Genomic DNA, 20040 nt, shown 5'->3' with positions numbered 1-20040 from the left:
GCAAAATTGAATTCTGCCTTTGTTTGATTCTTTGCTTCTTGTCTTGTTTAATAGATGTCATCAGTGTTTGAACCTGACAACAACAATCAGCACCACAACAACCAGCACCACAACAACCAGCTCCACAACAGTCAGCATCCATCCTGACCACAAAACCCTCAATAGATGGCCTCAAATCTGAGACGGGTGTTTCTGCTGCTGTTGTCCAGTGGTTGACTTCTTGTATCAATGGAAAAACTTTTAATGATGTCATGTCCAATGTGTCCAAGCTGTCATGTGGTGTGGTCCAGGGTTCTCTTCTGGGGCCTGTTTTATTGTTGTTGCATCTGATGCCACTTGGGAGGTGGATCAGTACTGTCAAAAATATTTCTTATAATTTCAAAATAATTTCTAAGCAGATGATTCAGAGTTTCACTTCTGAGTTCTTACAGTGCCTATCCTGTTTCAAAAACTGCTTGTTCCTCAAATTTATTCCAGATAAATTTGAACAAAAGAGAAACTCTGATAATTGCTCCCGATAAAAAGACCCCCTGATCAAGAACTCCCTTGGTGCTCTGGGTGCATCTGTTCAAAGCAGCCTCAGAAACCTTGGGCTTGTGTTGGATCAGTCCAAGATTTTGAACGGTCTCTGTTTTCAACTGACCAAAAACGGTTGACTTGTGTTGGATCAGTCCATGTCTTTGGAGGATCACTGTGGTCAACTGACCAAAAACTGTTGACTTGCGTTGGATCAGTCCAAGTCTTTGGACGGTCTCTGTTGTCAACTGACCAAATACTGTTGACTTGTGTTGGACCAGTCCAAGACTTTGGACGGTCTTTGTTGTCAACTGACCAAAAACTGTTGACTTGTGTTGGATCAGTCCAAGTCTTTGGACGGTCTCTGTTGTCAACTGACCAAATACTGTTGACTTGTGTTGGACCTGTCCAAAACTTTGGACAGTCTCTGTTGTCAACTGACCAAAAACTGTTGACTTGTGTTGGACCAGTCCAAGACTTTGGACAGTCTCTGTTGTCAACTGACCAAAAACTGTTGACTTGTGTTGGATCAGTTCAAGTCTTTGGTGGGTCTCTGTGGTCAACTGACCAAAAACTGTTGACTTGCGTTGGATCAGTCCAAGTCTTTGGACGGTCTCTGTTGTCAACTGACCAAAAACTGTTGACTTGTGTTGGACCAGTCCAAGACTTTGGACAGTCTCTGTTGTCAACTGACCAAAAACTGTTGACTTGTGTTGGATCAGTCCAAGTCTTTGGAGGGTCTCTGTGGTCAACTGACCACAAACGGTTTATATCATCTCAGAAATATTTCAAAAGTGAGAAATTTGTTGTCAAAATTGGATCTGGAAATGATCATTCACACATTCATTGCATCTCCTATTGACTATTGCAATTCTCTCGTCACTCTTTTCAACAAGTCAACACTTTTTAGAGACTTCAGACGCTACAAAATGCAGCTGCCAGACTTTAGACCGGTGCACACAGTACAGTCCTTGTCACCCCCATTTGATCCAGTCTTCATTGGCTTCCAGTCAAATTCCGCATTGAGTTGAAGATTTCAGTCCTGACTTTCCGTGCGTTGCATGGTGGGGCCCCTCAGTACATCACTGACTTGTTATGCCTCTACTCTTTAGTTGCATGGTGGGGCCCCTCAGTACATCACTGACTTGTTATGCCCCTACTCTTCAGGGTCTTCAGGCCAGGGTCTTCTAAAGATCCCAAAAAACGATTTTAAAAGCCGTGGAGACCTGGCATTCCAGGCTATATCTCACAGACTCTGGAACAACATGCTTCAATTCTAGTTGTCTCAGTACTGCACACTTGTGGAACTTTCAAGGGTTCTGTGCAATCCAAGTCAATATTTTCTGATTATGAAAGAAGATTTCTCCCGCAGTTTTGGGGACGTTTGTCTCCATGTCTGCTCTGAAGAGTGTGTTGGCGACCAGTGGTGGAACTTTGATGGACGTCAGTTCCTAGAACAGTATTTCTGCTCATTTGTCAACTATTTATTTTGTAACCGTCTATTTCGGTGAATAATGATGAGGCTTATGGTGATTGTCAGAATAATTGTATATAAGTTATCACACAACTTGTTTTCCCATGAGTTCAGGTTGCCCTGCGAGAAGACAAAAGCTGTCTTTGATCTTATCAAGCAAAAGGCCTACCGCTTGTAAACCTTCACTGTGTGCGATGGGATGCGGCATGGAGGTGTCGGTTTCTTTGATGTATTGGACAGTCACAGGAAGGACCCGAAATCTACAAGCAGAGAGGGGGCAAACCTGACACCGCTCCAAGCACATTTTTGTTTGAACTGTTTATGACCCAATGCAGCAGCTGTTTATGGCCCCTCCCTTTATAAGCAGCTGCAGCTATGTAATCAGGAAATGCCCAAATAAATGAGGAGGCGTGGAACCCTTTCCTCAGAGCGTGGGGCGACATTGTACCAGGGTACAAGTGTCCTCATGAGCTAAATTGAATCCTGTCTCTGTCTGATTCATTGCTTCTTGTCTTGTTTAATAGATAGTTTGGTGTTTGAACCTGACAGTAATCCTCATCAATATTTGGCCATTATGCGACCGGGGCGCAGGAGAGTTGACAAAAATCAAAAGCAAAAAGAAATTGACTAAACATTTTCAAGGACAAAAAAATCAAAAGCAAAACTAAAAATCACCAAAAATTCTCAAGGAACATTTTTTTTTTAAATCACTAAAAATGTTCAAGTGCCTCCATGGAAATGCCCCCCTCTACCTCAAAGAACTACTCACCCGCAAATCCTCCACACGACACCTCCGCTCCAACCTCCGAGGACAAAGCTGCGAACAATGGGAGACCGGGCTTTCTGCTCCGCCGCTCCCAGTCTGTGGAACGCACTCCCTGACCACCTGAGGGCACCACAGACTGTGGATGCTTTTAAAAAAAGGCTTAAAAACCCTTCTTTTTGAAAAAGCCTTTTTTTTTTTTTTTTTTAGATATATGCATATTAGTTTTAGCTATTTGGCTGTTTTAGTTTTTATTTTTTTTTATTTTTTATTATCTTTTTATTTTTTATTTTATTTTTTTTAATTGTTTTTAATACACTGTAACACTTTTAGGTTGTTAACTGAATGTAAAGTGCTTTTTACAAATAAAATATATTATTATTATTATTATTATTATTATTATTATTCAAGGACAAAAAAATCCATTCATCCATCCATCTTCTTCCGCTTATCCGAGGTCGGGTCGCGGGGGCAGCAGCCTAAGCAGGGAAACCCAGACTTCCCTCTCCCCAGCCACATCTTCCAGCTCCTCCCGGGGGATCCCGAGGCATTCCCAGGCCAGCCGGGAGACATAGTCTTCCCAACGTGTCCTGGGTCTTCCCCGTGGCCACTTACCGGTCGGACGTGCCCTAAACACCTCCCTAGGGAGGCGTTCGGGTGGCATCCTGACCAGATGCCCGAACCACCTCATCTGGCTCCTCTCCATGTGGAGGAGCAGCGGCTTTACTTTGAGTTCCTCCCGGATGACAGAGCTTCTCACCCTATCTCTAAGGGAGAGACCCGCCACCCGGCGGAGGAAACTCATTTGGGCCGCTTGTACCCGTGATCTTGTCCTTTCGGTCATAACCCAAAGCTCATGACCATAGGTGAGGATGGGAACGTAGATCGAGCGGTAAATTGAGAGCTTTGCCTTCCGGCTCAGCTCCTTCTTCACCACAACGGATCGATACAGCGTCCGCATTACTGAAGACGCCTGTCGATCTCACCATCCACTCTTCCCTCACTCGTGAACAAGACTCCCAGGTACTTGAACTCCTCCACTTGGGGCAGGGTCTCCTCCCCAACCCGGAGAAGGCACTCCACCCTTTTCATCAAATAAAAACCTGTTAAAGGAACCCCCCAGTTCCTCAGACCCCTTCTTAACCCGACTACTTTCAGAAAAATCTCACCAAATCCTGTTTTTTCCTGAAGTGATGACGAGCGCCATGTTTTCAACTTGTTCAAGGAAAGAACAAAATGAAGTCTTCAGTTGGGTCACGTAAATAAACCAGTCAGAGTCCAGCCAGACCCACAATGCAATGCGTCACACCGCTCTTCTTCCCCACCTCCGCCAAGCGTGATGGAATGTCCTCCGCTTTAAATGCACTTCACTCAACTATTGATCCACAAACATTCGCTGTCGGGGGGAAGGAAGGCAACACAGGACGCCACTAAAAGTGTCATGAAGCGTGCCGGGAGGAGGCCTCGAGGCGGCTTTTGGGCGCCGTCCTCCGCCACAACTGGTGTGGGTCCATCCTCACCCGTGAACGTCTGCCACGTGAGCTGGAGTGTTCCTGATTAGTCTCAGGAAGAGGAAAATCCAGTTAGGATGCTTTCATCACCCCAAGAACCAGCGGGGTTCACCACAGCCACACATTGGTATGCACGCCATCCAGCAGGAAGCACACACGCGCTCCCAGCGCCATAGCAACAGGCCGTTGATCCTCGGGAGTGGCTCCGGGCCTAATTGGCCATCCGTCTTCTTCTTTATCCCTGAAAGATAGCGGTGAAGGTGCGGTGAAGCTGGCACCACCAACACAGCCTGAGGGGGATTAAGTCCCAACAATGCAGGCCATCAGTGACATCATCAATGCAGGATTGGCATCTTCTTGGAATCCCAACCAGGGGATTTAACTCGACACAAAAACAGCATTCACTAATTTCCCCTGCATGGTGCCGACTGAACTGGCCAGGGATGTTTTCTCCTGGCAGAAAGAAGGCAGTCGTTTAGGAAAGAAGACACCTTGCTGGCAAAAACCGGAGTCGTGTTCCCAAGATAGTCGCTGACTCAGAACATTGACACTATTTGGACATTTTCACTTTAGTCGCCAGCATGAATCTTAGTTTGTACAAGCTGTACACTGACTACTCTACGATACAATTATGTATTGATCATGTTGAACAGGATGTTAGCTCCCTGCATTCACTTAGTGACTTCAAAGTGCTTCTCAGTGCTGACAAGACAAAAGTCTTCTCCAAACGTGGGAAGGTGCCTCAAACTTAGTGTCCACTCTTCAAGGAGGATGTCCTAGAAGTGGTGCATCAATATAAATACAAGACTCTCTCACTTTTTAACCTTTTGTTGATCAACTTGGGAAGAAACTAACTTAAATTGGGGTTTTTTCTTCCGTAATAAGTTTTTCTTTTGGTGTAAAAAAGTGACTTGCCTCTGAACGCTCCTGGTTCCTGTCTTCAAATGGTGGATTGGTTCTTGTCTTCAGATGGTGGACTGTGTTGACCATGGTCTTCAGATGGTGGACTGTGTTGACCCTGGTCTTCAGATGGTGGACTGTGTTGACCACGGTCTTCAGATGGTGGACTGTGTTGACCATGGTCTTCAGATGGTGGACTGGTTCCTGTCTTCAGACGGTGGACTGTGTTCAATGTCAATCAATCAATCAATCAATGTTTATTTATATAGCCCTAAATCACAAGTGTCTCAAAGGGCTGCACAAGCCACAACGACATCCTCGGTACAGAGCCCACGTACGGGCAAGGAAAACTCACCCCAGTGGGACGTCAATGTGAATGACTATGAGAAACCTTGGAGAGGACCGCATATGTGGGTAACCCCCTCCCCCCCTCTGGATGTCGAGTGGGTCTGACATAATATTGTGAAAGTCCAACACATCAGCGAAAGTCCAGTCCATAGTGGGGCCAGCAGGAACCATCCCGAGCGGAGACGGGTCAGCAGCGTAGAGATGTCCCCATCCGATGCACAGGCTAGATGACTTCTTACCCGGACACTCCACGCTTCCTTGGTGATTAGCTTTTCCCTTTGTTGTTAGCCCCGCTCGGCATCCCCGCTTCTGCTTCCGCTCACACCACTTACGTCGCCTCCATTGACGGTCCCCGCTAATACTTGACTCCGCTGCTACAAAGCCCGTGAAGTATTCCCATGCTAGCGAGTGTTGACCATGGTCTTCAGAAGGTGGACTGTGTTGACCATGGTCTTCAGGTGGTGGACTGTGTTGACCATGGTCTTCAGATGGTGGACTGTGTTGACTATGGTCTTCAGAAGGTGGACTGTGTTGACCATGGTCTTCAGAAGGTGGACTGTGTTGACCATGGTCTTCAGAAGGTGGACTGTGTTGACCATGGTCTTCAGATGGTGGACTGTGTTGACCATGGTCTTCAGGTGGTGGACTGTGTTGACCATGCTTCTTTCAGGTTGCTCACACCCTGTAGAGCCATGACTGTGACTGTGAAAGGAGTCTCAGCAGGTGGAAATAAACAAGAGAAAGTAATTTTTCATTAAAAAAGTTGTTGTTTTTCTTGAGTCGTCGTCTTTTACTGCCTTGGTGAAACTACGGAATGTGTCCTGCAACTTCATTCTTTTGACCGTGCTGAGTGAGCAGTGTTGCCAAGGCCGAGAGCTGCGGGCTCTCAGACTGTTGTGGTTTCTGAACTCAATCGCAAACTAGATAACACCTCGGAGAAAGCCGAAGAATTCTGATGGATTTGAGAGGCAGAACAGACAACGAGAGTCGACAAACATACTGGGACACATCTAACCAAAACAATCCTGGTCAACAAATAGGCTCCCTCTGCACTGACCTTGGCAAGGTCTTCAGAAGGTGGACTGTGTTAACCATGGTCTTCAGAAGGTGGACTGTGTTGACCATGGTCTTCAGATGGTGGACTGTGTTGACCATGGTCTTCAGAAGGTGGAGTGAGAGGCAGAACAGACAACGAGAGTCGACAAACATACTGGAACACATCTAACCAAAACAATCCTGGTCAACAAATAGGCTCCCTCTGCACTGACCTTGGCAAGGTCATGCTGTAAACACACCCGGTGAGACCACTGAAATCCCTTCCCGCTTCCTTCAAGGACACCTGGGATGCTTCTGACTGGGTTGGGCGAGACCTCCAACTAACCAGCCGGACTATCGCAATGTCACTTAGCAGAATGAGACAAAAGGTTGTAAGGCCGAACGGAGCGACTTCCAGACTCCTGGACACGCCCCCATGGCCAACTCCTGTACAGACACACACATACACCCCACCCACATTCCACGCCTCCGTCACTGCTGGATGTCTCTTGTTGCAAGTCTCAGGTTTTCTATGCCGTAATATGTGCTCATAGGGTGAAGTGTTTCCTAGCAGCTGTCACCATGGAAACACAACCTGTGGTCTTTTGCTAGGCTGAGTGGAACATGCAGCACACTGCTACCATCTTTTCTGGGCTGAATAAAAGTGCCACCCAGACAACAGAACCTATTTTTAGCAAGACGAAGGAGCGCTGTGGGAGGAGTCTTGATGGTGCGTCTGGAATAATCCAGACACCAGAAAATGCATATTGCCCTGGAAGTCGTCCAGCAGTTATCAAATGATCGAATGGCATTGCTGTGCAGAAAATGATGTCTGATGTTTTTGTGTTGACTGCAATACTTGACACAGTTTTACTCTTCCCAATCCTGTCTCACCATCCAAACACAAACTTAGTCAAGGCAGACGACCAAGTCTCAGTTCTGGGTCGGTCCTTAGACCAGGCCTCTGTCCTTTGTTCAGCATGTTGCTACCACACAAACCCATGACCTGTGAAACTTGTCTTTTGTTCAGGGCATTCCTTCATTATGACTGCACGTTAGTCTTATTGTAGTCTTGCCCGATACAGAACCGAGCTTCCATTCTATAAATAGATGAGAAGAGAATATCTGAGATGCAATGTCCCAAACTACAAATATCTTAAACGACATACAAAAGATCACGCCACAAAACATAAGCATGCGCTGAAGACGTGACTTGGACTACAAATCAGTCAAGCAGGTTTAGTCCAGTGCAGCTGCGGGAGTAATCATATCAAATCTGCATGAAAAGCCACAAGCTGCCCCCCGAAGAGCAGGAATCACGAAGAAGTGTCGCCTCAAAACCATTGCTTGCTATTTTAGTCGTCAATTAAAGGAGGTTAAACAACATTTATAGGCGTTGACATTAAAGTAGCAGGAGAGTATAAACATAAGTTGCCTCCACATTGAAGATATCATCATATATATCTCATTTATCACACCTAAAGACTTACAAAGTTTACCAATAAATAGTTATGATCAAACTAGTATCAATCTCACGGACATTCCCAAGCCATTTTGAGAGATAATGAGGAAGCTAGTCACGTAATCCGTGACGTCGTGCTATGAACCAAAGATCCCTTCCCCATCAACAACAATGCTAATAAAGCGGACTTTGTGAGAGCCAACAACGATTACTTTGGGAACAAATTATGATCCAGGACCTTATATTTTTGAGTCTGGACGTAAAGAGGATGAGTAATAAGTAACAAAAAACTGACTATAGTAGAAAACAGCTGAACCCAACACAACATGTCACCAAGTCCAAAGCAAGTAAACATAACATGTCACCAAGTCCAAAGCAAGTAAACATAACATGTCATGGAGTCCAAAGCAAGTAAACATAACATGTCACCAAGTCCAAAGCAAGTAAACATAACATGTCATGGAGTCCAAAGCAAGTAAACATAACATGTCACCAAGTCCAAAGCAAGTAAACATAACATGTCACCAAGTCCAAAGCAAGTAAACATAACATGTCATGGAGTCCAAAGCAAGTAAACATAACATGTCACCAAGTCCAAAGCAAGTAAACATAACATGTCACCAAGTCCAAAGCAAGTAAACATAACATGTCACCAAGTCCAAAGCAAGTAAACATAACATGTCACCAAGTCCAAACCAAGTAAACATAACATGTCACCAAGTCCAAACCAGGTAAACATAACATGTCACCAAGTCCAAAGCAAGTAAACATAACATGTCACCAAGTCCAAACCAAGTAAACATAACATGTCACCAAGTCCAAAGCAAGTAAACATAACATGTCACCAAGTCCAAACCAAGTAAACATAACATGTCACCAAGTCCAAACCAGGTAAACATAACATGTCACCAAGTCCAAACCAAGTAAACATAACATGTCACCAAGTCCAAAGCAAGTAAACATAACATGTCACCAAGTCCAAAGCAAGTAAACATAACATGTCACCAAGTCCAAACCAGGTAAACATAACATGTCACCAAGTCCAAACCAAGTAAACATAACATGTCACCAAGTCCAAACCAAGTAAACATAACATGTCACCAAGTCCAAACCAGGTAAACATAACATGTCACCAAGTCCAAAGCAAGTAAACATAACATGTCACCAAGTCCAAACCAAGTAAACATAACATGTCACCAAGTCCAAACCAGGTAAACATAACATGTCACCAAGTCCAAACCAGGTAAACATAACATGTCACCAAGTCCAAAGCAGGTAAACATGATATGTCACCAAGTCTAAACCAAGTAAACATAACATGTCACCAAGTCCAAAGCAGGTAAACATAACATGTCACCAAGTCCAAAGCAAGTAAACATAACATGTCACCAAGTCCAAAGCAATTAAACATAACATGTCATGGAGTCCAAAGCAAGTAAACATAACATGTCACCAAGTCCAAAGCAAGTAAACATAACATGTCATGGAGTCCAAAGCAAGTAAACATAACATGTCACCAAGTCCAAAGCAAGTAAACATAACATGTCACCAAGTCCAAAGCAAGTAAACATAACATGTCACCAAGTCCAAAGCAAGTAAACATAACATGTCACCAAGTCCAAACCAAGTAAACATAACATGTCACCAAGTACAAAGCAAGTAAACATAACATGTCATGGAGTCCAAAGCAGGTAAACATAACATGTCACCAAGTCCAAACCAGGTAAACATAACATGTCACCAAGTCCAAAGCAAGTAAACATAACATGTCACCAAGTCCAAACCAAGTAAACATAACATGTCACCAAGTACAAAGCAAGTAAACATAACATGTCATGGAGTCCAAAGCAGGTAAACATAACATGTCACCAAGTCCAAACCAGGTAAACATAACATGTCACCAAGTCCAAAGCAAGTAAACATAACATGTCACCAAGTCCAAAGCAAGTAAACATAACATGTCATGGAGTCCAAAGCAAGTAAACATAACATGTCACCAAGTCCAAAGCAAGTAAACATAACATGTCACCAAGTCCAAAGCAAGTAAACATAACATGTCATGGAGTCCAAAGCAAGTAAACATAACATGTCACCAAGTCCAAAGCAAGTAAACATAACATGTCACCAAGTCCAAAGCAAGTAAACATAACATGTCACCAAGTCCAAAGCAGGTAAACATAACATGTCACCAAGTCCAAACCAAGTAAACATAACATGTCATGGAGTCCAAAGCAAGTAAACATAACATGTCATGGAGTCCAAAGCAAGTGAATGTGTGTGTGAATGGGTGAATGTGGAAATACTGTCAAAGCGCTTTGAGTACCTTGAAGGTAGAAAAGCGCTATACAAGTATAACCCATTTATCATTTATCATTACGCCTGCCCAGTGAGGGTATATAAAAGGAGCTGTGATTAGCCAAAAGAGCTGGTGGGGTCACGGATCACTAAATGAAGGCGGGTCTGTTTTAATCAGCGCTCCTAGCAACAAGAAAGTAAACAAAAAGGAGATTGCGTTGAAACATACACAGACTCCAACACTAAACTAACAAGAACACAAACTAAGACATGACTCGGGACATGGGCTTATGACGCCATTCTCCATTCTAAATCAATACTTTTTTAATAACCAGTTCTATAATGAACTACATTTCTGCATACACGTAGATGAACAGCTCTGGTAAATATTTATAGTCCTCAAAAGGTGAATATAATTCTACCCAACATTTAACAAAGTCAAGTACAAATAAGGCAAGAAAAAAGTATCCAACATGAAATCAGTAGAATAGATGTTGATGATCTCCATCAACATGAGAGTCTTCTTGTCAATAGTTCTCTGTATGTCATGTAAATAGCTCTCTGTATGCCATGTAAATAGTTCTCTGTATGGCATGTAAATAGTTCTTTGTATGGCATGTAAATAGTTATCTGTATGGCATGTAAATAGTTCTCTGTATGGCATGTAAATAGTTCGCTGTATGGCATGTAAATAGTTCTCTGTATGCCATGTAAATAGTTCGCTGTATGGCATGTAAATAGTTCGCTGTATGGCATGTAAATAGTTCTCTGTATGCCATGTAAATAGTTCTCTGTATGCCATGTAAATAGTTCTCTGTATGCCATGTAAATAGTTCTCTGTATGCCATGTGTTCCCTGGGAGGACCGGGAAGGAACTGAACTGTGACCTGAAAAGCGAGACAAGTAGCCAGTTGTGATTATGGCCAACAGTTCAGTTCCAGCAACACTCAGCACAGTCTGGAACTAAAACCTTGGCCAGTGTTCACTGGAGAGTGACTGCACAGCACATTGTGTGAGCACACTAGTGTGGAATGATAACTTTCTGCTCCTCAGCCATGAACACAGTCTGTTGTGTTTGTTTGTTTGTTTGTTTGCAGCCACAGACGTCATGACACCTCTGTACCATGAGTGCATCTCACTATTGATGTACCATGAGTGCATCTCACTATTGATGTACCATGAGTGCATCTCACTATTGATGGGAAACTGCACAGCCACCTAGAAAAAGAAAGAAAGAAAAAGAAAAGGCGGACAAAATGGAGACATTTGTACAAGAGTGAGGACACAAAACAATATGGAGAAGGTAGAAAATAGAACCTCCATGATGATTGCTTGGTGTTCCTATGATGAGTCACAATTGGCTAAGGTTAGGGTGAAACTGGCCAATCAGAGGCAAGATAAGGCGGGTCATCCAATCATAACAGACACTCATGTCACATGACCAGGAGGGAGTCGGAGACAGAGGGACGCTTCAAGCTGACCACTCAAAAACAAATGAGATTGTTCCTTTAGTGATGAAGATGAAAGCCACAATAATGCGTGTCCTTGGCCATATTTAGACACATTTAGAGAAAAGAATGTTGACTCTGTAAAGCACAATCATAAGTGCTCTCTTCATCTAAGACGTGGAACACAAATGTAGGAACACACATGAAGTGAAAAGTTTTACTGCACATAACCATTAGCAACTCTTCCCAACAAGTCTTTCTTTCTTTGTCAACATATAAATAGTGATTCCCAACCACTGTGCCTGTGGGAAAGTATCCAATTTTACTTAATTGGCACACAAAGTACTAACTAAGAAGACATCATTTTATGAGCCAGTCTTGGACTACATTTACACGGCATGCCAAAGTGGAATAAATCTGTTTTTTTTTTTTAATTCAGATTTTCCCAGTTGATTACGTTTACACTGCAAGTAAAATGTGATTTCCATCAGACTCCAGTGCACAGGCCCTAATGTGGCCCCAATGTGGCCCCAATGTGGCCCCAAGCCTTGATGTCACATGCATGCACACTTCCATAAAGTGACAACAAAGGAAGTTGACCGGGAGGAAGTGGCTACTACTACAAAATAAAATAAGAGTCTTCACTCGTTGAAAATGAGTGTTTTTTATGTGAAAGTAGAGTCAAGTAATATAAAGTTTGAATGGATGTATATAGTGTCATATATTTGTTTTTATGTCTGTTAAGTCGAGGAGACACGGACATCAGCAACATTAGATTTATTTTTACACTCGCATGTAAACAAATGTGTCACAGCCTCAATTCTGCTCTTTCAACAATCTATTTCTTCTCAATCTAAATATATATTCATATATTACATATAGACTATTATTTGTGCACTAAAATATATATATATATATATATATATATATATATATATATATATATATTACATATAGACTATTATTTGTGCACTAAAATATATATATATATATATATATATATATATATATATATATATATATATGTATATATATATATATATATATATATATATATATATATATATATATATATATATATATATATATATATATTACATATAGACTATTATTTGTGCACTAAAATATATATTCATATATTACATATAGACTATTATTTGTGCACTAAAATATATATTCATATATTACATATAGACTATTATTTGTGCACTAAAATATATATTTATATATTACATATAGACTATTATTTGTGCACTAAAATATATATTCATATATTACTTATAGGATATTATTTGTGCACTAAAATATATATATATATATATATATATATTACATATAGACTATTATTTGTGCACTAAAATATATATTCATATATTACATATAGACTATTATTTGTGCACTAAATTATATATTCATATATTACATATAGACTATTATTTGTGCACTAAAATATATATTCATATATTACATATAGACTATTATTTGTGCACTAAAATATATATTCATATATTACATATAGACTATTATTTGTGCACTAAAATATATATTTATATATTACATATAGACTATTATTTGTGCACTAAAATATATATTCATATATTACATATAGACTATTATTTGTGCACTAAAATATATATTCATATATTACTTATAGACTATTATTTGTGCACTAAAATATATATTCATATATTACATATAGACTATTTGTGCACTAAAATATATATTCATATATTACATATAGACTATTATTTGTGCACTAAAATATATATTCATATATTACATATAGACTATTTGTGCACTAAAATATATATTCATATATTACTTATAGACTATTATTTGCTGTGCAGTAAGAACGTGGGCAGTTTCTTGTACTTTCTTCTAATGCAATATAAATGATTGGCGTACATTTGTATAAAAGTATTTTTAGATCATTTATTTTTATAATTTACTAACCATTGATTTTATTCACGAAAATCACAAGTTTTTTAAATCAGTCTAATAAATTAAAATAGAACAATCCCACCTCCAACCCTTACAATACTTTGGAGAAAATACTAAAAACAAATGAATATCAACAACAGTATCAGTATCAATATCAATAAGACTAATAAGATCAATAATAGTAATCATATTCAAACAAACAAGCACAATTAGTTTGGTCCCAGTATGGAACCTTGCGGTACTCCAATCACCATGTAGATTGTACTCCAATCACCATGTAGATTGTACTCCAATCACCATGTAGATTGTACTCCAATCACCATGTAGTATGGAACCTTGCGGTACTCCAATCACCATGTAGATTGTACTCCAATCACCATGTAGATTGTACTCCAATCACCATGTAGATTGTACTCCAATCACCATGTAGATTGTACTCCAATCACCATGTAGTATGGAACCTTGCGGTACTCCAATCACCATGTAGATTGTACTCCAATCACCATGTAGATTGTACTCCAATCACCATGTAGTATGGAACCTTGCAGTACTCCAATCGAGGTGAAGGCAGCTCAGGGATTCCCAACCACTGAAATAATCCATTTCACTGAGCTGGAAGAACAAGTATGATTGATTTACTACATATCTTTGTTCATTTATGGACATCAACGACATCGTGACAGGAAGAACAATTCCTCTTCCACATGACGGCAAGAGGTCATTCACCTGCGTATCCACCTGTTGTATCCACCTATTGTATTCACCTGCGTATCCACCTGTTGTATCCACCTATTGTATTCACCTGCGTATCCACCTGTTGTATCCACCTATTGTATTCACCTGCGTATCCACCTGTTGTGTCCACCTATTGTATTCACCTGTTATATCCACATGTTGTCTCCACATGTTGTATTCACCTGTTGTATCCACCTGTTGTATCCACCTATTGTATTCACCTGTGTATCCACCTGTTGTGTCAACCTATTGTATTCACCTGTTATATCCACCTGTTGCATTCACCTGTTGTATCCACATGTTGTATTCACATGTTGTATCCACCTATTGTATTCACCTGTTGTATCCACATGTTGTATCCACCTGTTGTATCCACCTGTTGTATGCACCTGTTGTATGCACCTGTTGTATTCACCTGCGTATCCACCTGTTGTATCCACATGTTGTATTCACGTGTTGTATTCACATGTTGTATCCACCTGTTGCCTATCAGACATCTTCAGAGAGCGGGGGAGAGTTTTCTCCTGTCAAATATTGTTGGTAAACACTGACATATTGTAGATCAGTGACTCTCAAACTGTGGTAAGTGAACCACTACTGGTACGCCAGAGTCATTTGATTAAAGTACAGTGTTTTATTGTATCACATTTAAAGGCAGTGTTACTGTTCAAACTGCGTGTAACGTTCCAGTGGCCAAAAATATTGAAACCATTTTTAATGAATACTTGGGCCTACTATGCTACTGTTGGTCATTATGGTGGGGTTTTTTGGGGGAAAGAAGTCTGAGAATCCTGCCTTGGATGACCCTGACTGTGCATTCCAAGACATACCACAACGAGGACAGCAGCAACAAGATGCTGGGTTAGCATCTCTAATTGTCTCAAGCTTTGACTCAAAGATGCACCCTCCGGGGATGAAAAGGACATCTGGAAAGCCGTGGAACACACCTAAAAGGACTCTGCAATTGCTTTAATCTGCGTGGCAAACATCCAAAGATGAAAGAAAAAGCCGTGTGAGTCTGAGTGGTGCATTGAAAGGCCATTCCTGTCAGCCTGGTGGCCATGTTGTGTTGTGTGGTTACTGGTTACACAACTTGTGTTGAGTCATGAGCGGTGACAGGCAAAGAGAAGACCCATAATGCATCACACCCTGCAGCCTTGCATGCATGCGGGAAAACTTCTTCCAAAATTCAAAGACATGTTGCAGTTGAACCTCCTTCTGCAGCCACGTGATGGAGGGTCTGTGTTGGGACCAGGATGATGTCATTAGCAGCAGTCCTACTTGCAACATTCATCGCCTGACAGACGCACGGAGGATCCCTTTTGACATTTGGGCTCCTCCTTCATTCTTTCACACAACAATGACACGCGTCATGATGGCCGCACTTCTTAGAGTGGAGTGTGTGGACTTCCAGCAAGGACGACATCTTGCACTTTGGACTTCCAGCATCAAACTGAGCGTCTTTGCATTTGTCTTTAACCCTTGTGTAATGTTCATATTGTTGTTACTCAGCCAGCGTTTGTGGGTCTGATGGACCCCTTGCATTTTGTGGCTTTTAATGCCTCACAATCAAACACTTTTATGTTTCGTTGTTTGTCAACACTGTCTGCTCTCATTTTCTCGCACATTTCACCCTCTGATGTTCTGTGTACCTACACTCTGTCCTCCTCCTGTCTAGGCCTGCTGTGTGTGTGTGTGTGTGTGTGTGTGTGTGTGTGTGTGTGTGTGTGTGTGTGTGTGTGTGTGTGTGTGTGTGTGTGTGTGTGTGTGTGTGTGTGTGTGTGTGTGTGTGTGTGTGTGTGTGTGTGTGTGTGTGTGTGTGTGTGTGTGTGTGTGTGTGTGTGTGTGTGTGTGTGTGTGTGTGTGTGTGTGTGTGTGTGTGTGTGTGTGCGGTACACAGAACATCAATTTCCACACTTCTATTAGCCCCGGACATCTTATATATAATATAAATGTGTAGGGGGGTGTATGGTGTGTGGTCATTAAATATGTATTCTCATATATGTTCTTCACACAAAATGAGCCAAAGTCAGTGAGTCTCAGTTTGAAAAATTCATTTCATTATCATTTTTCTTTTAATAAAAAACGAAAACGGGTCCCACAGACCCGAACACCACACAAGGGTTAATATTCTTTGGAAAATATCCATCACATAAAACATTCTTATTTATCTACACAACACATTTTAAGATCTATGTGTGCTATATTATTTCAGCCAAATTATGGTTATTTATATTTATTTTTGAATCATTTGAGCTCTGTATTGCTATTTAATAATACATATATATTGTAAAATATACATTTAAATAACATTTCAAATTATTATTAATTTTGATAATATTGTTACTACTGGTAGTTGTAGTAGTAACTCATAAAACTATTTTGAACATTTAATTTAATACAATTTTGATTTTTTTATTGAATTATCTAATATTATTTTATTATTACAAATGTAATTATTATAATTGTAATAAATTCATAATGTTTTATAGTGCTATTAATTTTGTTCAATATTCAATATTAGGTATAGGTGTAGTTAACAAAAACACATTTCTAAACACAATTTTATACACATTTCTAAATCTTTAATACAAAATATAAATATACAATTCACATCCTAAATCTCAGTATTTTCAAAGCTTGGAAAAAAAAAATATATATATATATATATTCTAAAAAGTATAATACCAGTATGATAATAATATTAATAATGTGTGTTTAGAACATGAATTTTAAAACCCTCTGAGACACGTGTGACTGATTTATATAATATGTTTTGATTGACTGATTTTTCAATAACAATATTAATTATTAGTATTATTATTATTAGTGGTAATACTAGTAACTATTACAACGACTTTAAATAATGTTTAATTTAGTATATTGTTAAATGAATTTATTGAAGTATTCCATGATAATTATATACTTATAATGTTGTTATTCAGTAATGTGCTATAGTTAATAATAAATAAACATCCATCCATCCATCCATCCATCCATTAATTTTCTAGCGCTTTGTCCCAGTCGGGGTCGCGAGGGGGGGTCTGACGAGTCCACATTTCAAATTTTGGAAACTGTGGACGTCGACCAAAGAGGAAAAGAACCATCCGGATTGTTCTAGGCGCAAAGTGTAAAAGGCAGCATGTGTGATGGTATGGGGGTGTATTAGTGGCCAAGACATGGGTAACTTACACATCTGTGAAGGCACCATTAATGCTGAAAGGTACATACAGCTTTTGGAGCAACATATGTTGCCATCCAAGCAACGTTACCATGGACGCCCCTGCTTATTTCAGCAAGACAATGCCAAGCCACGTGTTACATCAACGTGGCTTCATAGTAAAAGAGTGCGGGTACTAGACTGGCCTGCCTGTAGTCCAGACTTTGAAAATGTGTGGCACCTAAAATAGCAGAAGGGAGACCCCCGGACTGTTGAACAACTTAAGCTGTACATCAAGCAAGAATGGGAAAGAATTCCACTTCAAAAATGTGTCTCCTCACTTCCCAAACCTTTACTGAGTGTTGTTAAAAGGAAAGGCCATGTAACACAGTGGTGAACATGCCCTTTCCCAACTACTTTGGCACGTGTTGCAGCCATCAAATTCTAAGTTGATTATTATTTGCAAAAAAAAAAAAAAAAAGTTTATGAGTTTGAACATGAAATATGTTGTCTTTGTAGCATATTCAACTGAATATGGCTTGAAAAGGATTTGCAAATCATTGTATTCCGTTTATATTTACATCTAACACCATTTCCCAACTCATATAAAAACGGGGTTTGTAAATCAAACTCCTCTCTATTCATACTTGACCTTACTTAAATCTCCAGACTAACCTGACGTGTCCGTCACAACAACAACATCCACTCTGAAAACACCTCATCATTATACTGCCACAACCCAACTGGTGCTATTCCAGTGCAGCAAACAACAAAACACAACAATATTCACTTGAACATTTGGGGGACAACACCAACTTGTGCCTGGAGTGCAAGCAACAATCCACAAATAATGTATCACAACACCAGTTGGGAGGAGGCCAGCAATGCACTGCAGACATGATCAGCTCACCATGCCTCCAAACACAATATTTACACTCCCATGAATAAACTAAGATGCGACTGAAGCTGCAGGCTACACGTCGAAGGTGTGTGCATGGTCAGTGACGTCACATCACGCAGCATCAGCACCAACCCTAGTCCAACATCCCAAATCATCTCCAGCATCCCCGCGGCTCGCAGGTGCCACCGGACACCATTTGACGTCCTGGAGCTTTCTGCAGTGCGGAGGAGGAGCGTGCAAACATGTCAACAAGACCAGCTGGGCCACTGCCTCCGTGCACGGAAACATGGATCGGACTAAAGATAATAATAATAATGATAGTAGGTGCAATCCTACCTTCTGGGCTCGTCCTCCACACGATGCTCACATCCGCTCCTCAAGAAGGAACTGCCGGGGAGCCGCTGCGTCCTCCTGGCTGGGGGGTTAGTGAGCTGCAGTGCACAGGCAACGCCGCTAGAGGGAAGCATAGCTCGCCCAGGCGTGTGACGTCATGGCCTCCGTCTGCAAGGAGAGCGCTGAGTCGGTCTGGAAGGTTCTTTTTTTCTTTTTTCTTTTTTTTTAACCTTTATTTATAAATTTCAACTTTTACAAACAGTCGAGAAACAATAATCAAAATAAGTACAAAAACAGTACAAAAGAGCGCCAGGGGGTTATAAATTCAAAGTAATTAAAATAGAATGCAAAATATATATATGGTTATAAATTCAAAGTAATTAAAATAGAATGCAAAATATATATATATATATATATATATATATATATATATATATATATATATATATATATATATATATATATATATATATATATATATATATATGAGAACAGGCTAACCTTCTCCAACCTCCGAGGACAAAGCTACGAACAATGGGAGACCAGGCTTTCTGCTCCGCCGCTCCCAGTCTGTGGAACGCTCTCCCTGACCACCTGAGGGCACCACAGACTGTGGATGCTTCTTTTTAAAACAGCCTTTTTTTTTTTTTTAGATGTATGCATACTAGTTTTAGCTATTTGGCTGTTCTATTTTTTTATATTACATATAGACTATTATTTGTGCACTAAAATATATATTCATATATTACATATAGACTATTATCTGTGCACTAAAATATATATTCATATATTACATATAGACTATTATTTCTGCACTAAAATATATATTCATATATTATTTATAGACTATTATTTGCTGTGCAGTAAGAACGTGGGCAGTTTCTTGTACTTTCTTCTAATGCAATATTGATTATTGGCGTACATTTGTATAAAAGTATTTTTAGATCATTTATTTTTATAATTTACTAACCATTGATTTTATTCACGAAAATCACAAGTTTTTTAAATCAGTCTAATAAATTAAAATAGAACAATCCCACCTCCAACCCTTACAATACTTTGGAGAAAATACTAAAAACAAATGAATATCAACAACAGTATCAGTATCAATATCAATAAGACTAATAAGATCAATAATAGTAATCATATTCAAACAAACAAGCACAATTAGTTTGGTCCCAGTATGGAACCTTGCGGTACTCCAATCACCATGTAGTA

General features: G+C 40.3%; 1 protein-coding gene across 1 annotated transcript in view; it reads right to left on the bottom strand.

Annotated features, from left to right (window-relative positions):
- Window positions 1–18935, bottom strand: part of LOC133658888 (contactin-1a-like) — a 127040-nt gene extending 108105 nt beyond the window's left edge. The window contains exon 1 of the mRNA XM_062061389.1: window positions 18826–18935. The gene's annotated coding sequence lies outside the window, so the exon portion shown is untranslated. The remainder of the gene's footprint in view (window positions 1–18825) is intronic.
- Window positions 18936–20040: the final 1105 nt, after the last annotated feature.

This window comes from Entelurus aequoreus, linkage group LG10 (genome assembly GCF_033978785.1).
Source record: "Entelurus aequoreus isolate RoL-2023_Sb linkage group LG10, RoL_Eaeq_v1.1, whole genome shotgun sequence".
NCBI lineage: Eukaryota > Metazoa > Chordata > Actinopteri > Syngnathiformes > Syngnathidae > Entelurus > Entelurus aequoreus.
Note: the sequence above shows the minus strand (reverse complement) of the source record. Positions and strands in the feature narration are given on the sequence as shown.